The following is a 7511-nucleotide window of genomic DNA, read 5'->3' as shown; positions in this document are numbered from 1 at the left end:
GGTGAAGTGTACAGACATCCTCTCATTGTATCACTGGGGAAAGGGTGTCCAATCTCTCTCCTCTCTTTGCTGGCATATTAAACCCACAAATGATCTGAAGTGTTCCAATCCTCGACTCTGATGACTCTGTTTGATCTGGAAGAGGAATCTTTATCCTTTGATACTTTCTAATTTCATCTGCCCTCCACTATTCTCTTGTTCTGAGCTTGCTGTTATGCGATTGCTCTGTTAGTTCAGAAGGGCTGTTGGCACCTGCAGCTCTCCGCATCCTACCTCCTGCTTCCTGCCTCCCAGTTGATCTGGATCCGTTTTAGGGAGAGAAGTTGTGTGGGGCAGGAATTGCGGTGGACAGAAGCCCTTTTTCCCATTCCTCGTGTGTGTGTGTGTGTGTGTGTGTCTGAGAGAGAGAGAGAGAGGGATTCAGGGATGACAAGAGTAGCCATGAGGGAAAGAGAGCCAGTAAAGGAGGTGCTGATTACTGGCAGTATTAAATGACACCCCACACACTGCTGGTGCCAAGGGTGTCCTCCCAAGTGGAAGGAGTAAGAGAGGAATGGAAACTGAGAGAACACCAGAGGCAAGCCCGGACTTACAGGCGCTGAGAGAGCTGGCTACACTAGGCCAGTGGACACAGGAGCGTTAACCCTTTCACTTGTCTCGAGGCTGAGATCCAACCTCCACCCGCCACTGCCCCAGGGCCGGGTCTCCAGCCTCTCTGGGAGGAGACATTATCAGGGAAAGAAGCTGGAGGAGTGGCCGCAGGAACGTGGCGGGTGGGAGGCCGGACTCCTGTGTTCTATCTGTTCCACTCCGGCCTCGTCAGACGGTTCGTCTCACAGCCTGCCTGGTCCCTTCTGCGCTGTGGAGAGGAGACCCCTGCCTGCGACAGGCTCAGAGGGGAACACAGCTCAGGGAGCTGAATGAAGCTGGAAGAGCTGGCAGGTTGGCGGGTTGGCCTCTACTGGGGGGCACCTGGGTACGTGTCTTTCTCCCCACCTCGCCTTCCCTCACATTCCGCCCCCCACACACACACTTTTTTTGGCCGTGCCACACAGCTTGTGGGATCTTAGTTCCCTGACCAGGAATTGAACCTGCACCCTCGGCAGTGAAAGCGCGGAGTCCTAACCACAGGACCGCCAGGGAGTTCCCCCTAGCTTGAGTCCTATCCCTCCGCGGTGCCTCCGTTTCTGCCCCAGTGCAGATGGTCCCCATCAAGTCCCCAGCTGGACCCCACGGCTAGTGAAGTGTCTGTCTGTCCAAGAGCAGAGCTCCGAGGATCAAAAGCCTCTGTCCAGTACAGCATGAGGGTGACTTCTGGGGCTGGTGTAGTGGGCCCTTAGTCCCTTCTCCCCTTCCTCATGGGAAGAAAGGTCAGGGAGACTCCCTTGATCCCTGAACTCTGCCCAGCCCACACCTCTCAGGGCAGGGCGGGGGCCAGCTGGGTTAATGAGGTGCTAGCAGGCACTGGCAGTGAGGGAGCTGATGGGAGGTGTGTCTTCCTCCCTCCAGAGCTGGGGGCGGGAGAAGCTGAGGGCTCGAGCTGGGAGGTACCAGGTCATGTGAAGCAGATAAAACCAGGAGGCCAGGCCACGGGGCACAGCTGACAGCGCCTCAGACCAGAACTGATGCCCTCCGTCCCTGCCCCACTTACTGGCAGTGTTCTCTGTGCAAGGCGCTAGGAGTATATAGAATATGCATTCCTAGTATGAAGACTAGTATAAGAATAGTATAATTCCTAGTATAGAGATAGCCCCTGACTTCCAGGAACTTACAAACTAATGGGGAGACAGATAGACTAATGGGGGACAGAACATTGATCTATAAGTTACATATAAGGAATGAGCCAAGAGCTGGGGGAGTACTTTGGGGGGACTAATAGCTACATAAGGGAGCCAGGGAAGGCTTCACAGAGGAGGTGAACTTTGTACTGGGACTCTAAGGTTGAGTAGGAGTTTGTTGACCAGAGTAGGAGGGAAGGGCATTTCTGGAGGAGGGAACAGCATGAGCAAAGACACAGAGAAGTGTTTAGAAAGAAAGAGGGAAAGGGCAGGCTTCCCAAAGCCTCCTGAGAGCCTCCCCGTCCTGGGGACATCCCACCGCAGTTGCCGATTTCTGGGTGGTGGCTTCGGAGGACAAACCTCTTGCTGGCATGCAAGGACCTCCAAGGCATGGCCCCAGTCATACTTCCTGCTTTCACTTTCTGCTCCCCTGCTCCGTCCCTGGATGTGTCCCCATCCTCTGACTCTGCCTGGGCTTCCCTGGCTCCACGCCTTTGCTCAAGCATTCCCCCCAGCTGGCATAACTAACGTTCCTGACCCCTTGTCCCCCCATCTCCACTTCTGCCTCCTTCAAGGTCCTGCTTCCTTCAGTACATTTTCCTGAGGATCCTCCAACCAGAGTGATGGCTTTCCTCCCCACTTTCAATGCCTTGGCCATTGTGTTTCTTTGAAAGGCACCACTCATATTCTGCCTAATTCTGCTGCTGTTGACTTATGTGCTCATGCCCTTCACGGGACTCCTTGAGGGCAGGGAGCCCCTGCAGGCCTGGCATTGGTGTCCGTGGAGTTGAACGGCCTTGATTTGCTAAAGGACCCAGATAGAACGGACTTGCAGGTAGATGTGCCTACGCTGTCATCTCTCTGCCCCTGTCCAAAAGGACGGTCTTTGTTTTTTAAATACCTGGAATTCTTCCCTAACTTCAGTTGTGCATTGCTGGTTCATTACTGCCCCTTCAGCATTTCTTCAGTGGCGCTCCTTCTAAAGGCTTCTGGCCCCTTAAGACAACCATGCCACATAAGTTGTACCCTGTGCGCCAGTTCTGATGGATCAGTAGTGGGTGTCCTAGAATATTATGACCAGAAGGATTCTCTGGATGGTGACGGCTCTGGAGAGAGAACGCCCGGGCTTAGCAGTGCCTGCCTTGGTGGGGACAAAGGGCTCCCTCTGCCTCAGGGAGTTTATTGGATGCTTTTCTCACATTAAGCCAAAACTGGGGCACTGGGAGAGTGTGGCCTTTGCCTCCGGTGGAAGGTGATGGGGAAAGGGCATAGGAGCGGAGCTGAGGGCCCCAAAGGCCCTTCTTGGGATCTCCTGAGGCAGACCTTGGAGTCAGGTGTGTGAATGTTCGGGTCTGTGCTCTGGCCAGGCCCCCTCCTGCTCCTGACACAAAGGGTCCCCGGAGGGGCTGTGGCATCGTAGCAAGACCGGGAGGGCCTCCATGGCTCAGGATGCCCGGCATTTCCTCAGGAAGGCCAAGGTGACGGCACCGAGTCCACACCTGTGGGAACGCTCCCCACTCCTTTCTCCTCCCAGGGAGCTCAGGCCTTCAAGAATGAGGAGAAGGCAGCAAAAGTGAAAAATCTCTGGAGGCGTTTTAGTTCGTGGCCTTGACTTGCCTCCTTGTCCTTGGGAGCCGTGTTCTCCCCTAGTGGCAATTCCTGGAACTGCAGGTAGATTTGACTTGGTCTGTGGGCCAGGAGTGGCCTTTCCCAGCTGGATGGCAGCCATGTGGTCTCACAACCTGACACTACTCCCTGTGCAGAAAGGCTGACTAATGTCCTTGGCAGACGGTCCTCACTGCTGCCTGACAACCGCCAGCGAGGCTGCTGCCCAGTCCGTGCCTTTGTTCAAGTGGCTCTGATCAGTGACAGCCCCTTCCTCCAAACAGTCATTTGGTTTCCTCCCTCAGGTCTGTGCTGACACCGGGTGTCCACCTGCTCAGCCCCTGAGTGACTCAAAAGCACACGGAGGGCTTCTCTGGTGGCGCAGTGGTTGAGAGTCCGCCTGCCGATGCAGGGGACACGGGTTTGTGCCCTGGTCTGGGAAGACCCCGCATGCCGCAGAGCGGCTGGGCCCGTGAGCCATGGCCGCTGGGCCTGCGCGTCCGGAGCCTGTGCTCCGCGATGGGAGAGGCCAGAGCGGTGAGAGGCCCACGTACCGGAAAAAAAAAAAGCAAAAAACCAAAAAGCACACGGAATGAAGATCCTTAAGGCTTTGGGTCAGTCCTTGCACATGTTTCCAAAGCTAGAACAGCTCGCCCTGCCCCCTGCCCCCAACATGGTCAGCTTCTATGAGCTCTCTGGCCCCTGTCACTGAGTCCAGGCTCACAGCCAGCCCTTGCCGTGACATGTGTATCTCATTATGACACTTCTGGCCCAGCCCAGGAAGATGGGCAGATATTTTACTCCTAGAGCAGAGGCTGGCACAACAGTCCCAAATTGTTTTTTCTAATTTAATTTGACAACCCTGAATTTCAGGAAGTTCTTTCTCATCACTGACCCACATACTGCCTGCTCAAGCTTATAGTAATTTCCTTATGCTCTGGGGAATACCCTTCTCTGAATCACAGGCCCCTCTGTGGATAACTGGGCCACAATTCGGGTCATTTTAGCAGCATTCAGAAGCCTTGGATCCTCTCCCCATCCTTCAGAGACCCAGGTTCTCAGTTTGGGGTCACGTGGGCAGCCCCTAGGTTTCAGGAGCCGTCCTACGTGCCTGGCGCTGTGCTCAGTGTAGAACAGTCACCCTTCTCCTCAGCACAACCCAGTGGAGCAGGGCTGCTGGTATTATCCCCGCTTGCTAGATGCAAGAATCAGTCTCAGGGGTAAAGTAACTTGGCTAAGGACACAAAACCAGCATGTGGAACAGCTGGGATCCAATCCCTACATCCAACAGGGCTTCAGAGCGGGCATTTGGTCCAACCATGAGCCTCCACCAGAAGACCTCTGTGAGCATTTGGGCGCATGCATCCTCTGACCTTGCCCCTATTTTATGCGCGTCTCCACTCTAATTTTGCATTGATCCTTTCCATCTGCCTAGGTGACCTTCAGTCATGGCCTCATGTGTTCCTTCCTGTCTTTGTTCAAAGGCAGGGCCCCTCAGAAGGGCTTCTGGGGCAGGTGAACTTGACTTCCCCAAGTCTCCACCCTTGTATGTAAAATGAGGATAATACTACTACACTTTAGGACTATTATAATAATAACAGCTAGGGCTTCCCTGGTGGCGCAGTGGTTGAGAGTCCGCCTGCCGATGCAGGGGACGCGGGTTCGTGCCCCGGTCCGGGAGGATCCCACATGCCGCGGAGCGGCTGGGCCCGTGAGCCATGGCTGCTGAGCCTGCACGTCCGGAGCCTGTGCTCCGCAACGGGAGAGGCCACAACAGTGAGAGGCCCACGTATCGCAAAAAAATAAATAAATAAATAACAGCTAACTTTTTAATAAAGCAATTACTAGGTGCAGGAATAACTTAGCACTTGACATGTATAATTTCATTTAATCCTCACAAAAGCCCTACGAGTTAGATATTATCCTCATTATAACAGATGAGGGAACAGGCTCGGAGAGGTTACATGACACACTCATGAGGACAAAGTTAGCAAGAGGAAAAGCCAGGATTTGAACTCACATTTGTCTGACCCCAAAGCCTGCACTTCTCACCGCTCTCCTGTAGAAGATAAGTGGGTTACTGTGGGGAAGCCTGCCGTGGCGGAAGAAAACCAGAAGAAACCAGCTGCCTTGTTTCCATCTTAAAGGTCAGCTTAGCATTCAAAGAAACTGCCTTGAGCAGTGATGTTGGCCCTTGCTCAGGGCTGCGTCCTGCAGCACAAGGACCTGCGGCTCACCACCAGCAAGATTTCCTTAAAAAAGCATTTTCATGGGACATCCCTGGCAGTCCAGTGGTTAAGACTCCGAGCTTCCCCTCTCCTCGCTTCCACTGCAGGGGGCAAGGGTTCGATCCCTGGTTGGGGAACTAAGATCCCTCATGCTACGCGGTGAAAAAGCATCTTCACACATCACCCCGTCCCCAAAATATCACTCTGCACAGCATCTGTTCAGCCTCTCCACTCTTCTGTCTCCTCCCAAGTCCTCTTCCTGATTGCCCGTCCCAAAGCCCCATCCCCTTGCCTTTATAAAATCACCTGCCCTGGTCCTCTCTTTGGCAGATTTTTTCTGGGAAGCCACCGCGCTTAAAATCAGGTAGTAGGGCTTCCCTGGTGGCGCAGTGGTTAAGAATGCGCCTGCCAATGCAGGGCACATGGGTTCAAGCCCTGCTCCGGGAAGATCCCACATGCCATGGAGCAACTAAGCCCGTGCGCCACAACTACTGAGCCCGCGTGCCCAGCTACTGAAGCCCACACGCCTAGAGCGCATGCTCTGCAACAAGAGAAGCCACTGCAATGAGAAGCCCACGCATCACAACGAAGAGTAGCCCCCGCTCGCCGCAACTAGAGAAAGCCCGCACGCAGCAACAAAGACCCAACGCAGCCAAAAATAAATAAATAGATTAAAAAGAAATCGGGTAGTAAGAATGGAACATGCTTGTGCTTGGCATCTGGACTCAGTGCATATCCAAGGCCGACAGAAAATCCTAATGGCTGAGGGGGCAACCGAGAGGTGATTTAGAGAACTACCTTCCTCAGGGGCCCCCTCCCCCGTCCCATCTCCATTTTCCTTCCCCTCCATCAGTACCTCGCGGAGGGAGGAAGAAGGGGAGCTATTTGTCCCTCCCGACTCACCATAGGACCCATTTCTGCACGTTCTGCACCACCCAGATCAATGCCCACCCGACCCTCGGGCCTCTCCAGTCTCCGCGCCCTTTCCTACCTTTGACTCCTGTTGCTTTCATCACCCCTGCCACTCGTCCTGCCTCTGTTGTTACCAAACTTTCCGTGGTGGGTGTCACGTCTCCTTAACTAGGCTGTGTGCTCCTTGAAGGTAGGACCTTGTCCCTTCCACGGAGCCCATGAAGGTGCTGTCTGCACCAGCTGATGGAAGTTGAAATAGATACTAACTAAAGATTGTACAGGGACGTGGCTGTGGGATGAGGGTTAAGAGTGTGGTCTCTCTGGGTTTCCTTGGTGGCGCAGTGGTTGAGAGTCCGCCTGCCGATGCAGGGGACGCGGGTTTGTGCCCTGGTCCGGGAAGATCCCACATGCCGCGGAGCGTCTGGGCCCGTGAGCCACGGCCACTGAGCCTGCGTGTCCGGAGCCTGTGCTCCACAACGGGAGAGGCCACAACAGTGAGAGGGCCGCGTACCACAAAAAAAAAAAAAAGAAAAAGAATCACATGACAGTTTCCTGAAATGTTCCTTGAGACTGTTCCCTTCTAGAGAACCAACTGGTGGCTGCCCAGGGAGGTTGGGGGTAGGAGATGGAGTGGAAGTTAGGGGTTAGCAGATGCAAACGATTGTACATAGGATGGCTAAACAACAATGTCCTGCTGTAGAGCACAGGGAACTATATTCAATAGCCTGTGATAAACCATAATTGAAAAGAGTATGAACAAGAATGTATATATATGTATAACTGAATCACTTTGCTGTGCAGTAGAAAATAACACAACATTGTAAACCAACTATACTTCAACAAAATACATTTTTGAAAATACCGTTGTCACCAAACTCTGTGCTTGTTACCACTACCAAAAGAATTTTGGAAAACTGTATACATCCTTGCATATTTTTTAGACCTAAAATTTTTCTTTAGAGTTTTAAATGTAATTTTTAAAATTTTA

The sequence above is a fragment of the Orcinus orca genome, chromosome 11 (assembly GCF_937001465.1).
Source record: "Orcinus orca chromosome 11, mOrcOrc1.1, whole genome shotgun sequence".
NCBI classification, from domain to species: Eukaryota; Metazoa; Chordata; class Mammalia; order Artiodactyla; family Delphinidae; genus Orcinus; species Orcinus orca.
Note: the sequence above shows the minus strand (reverse complement) of the source record.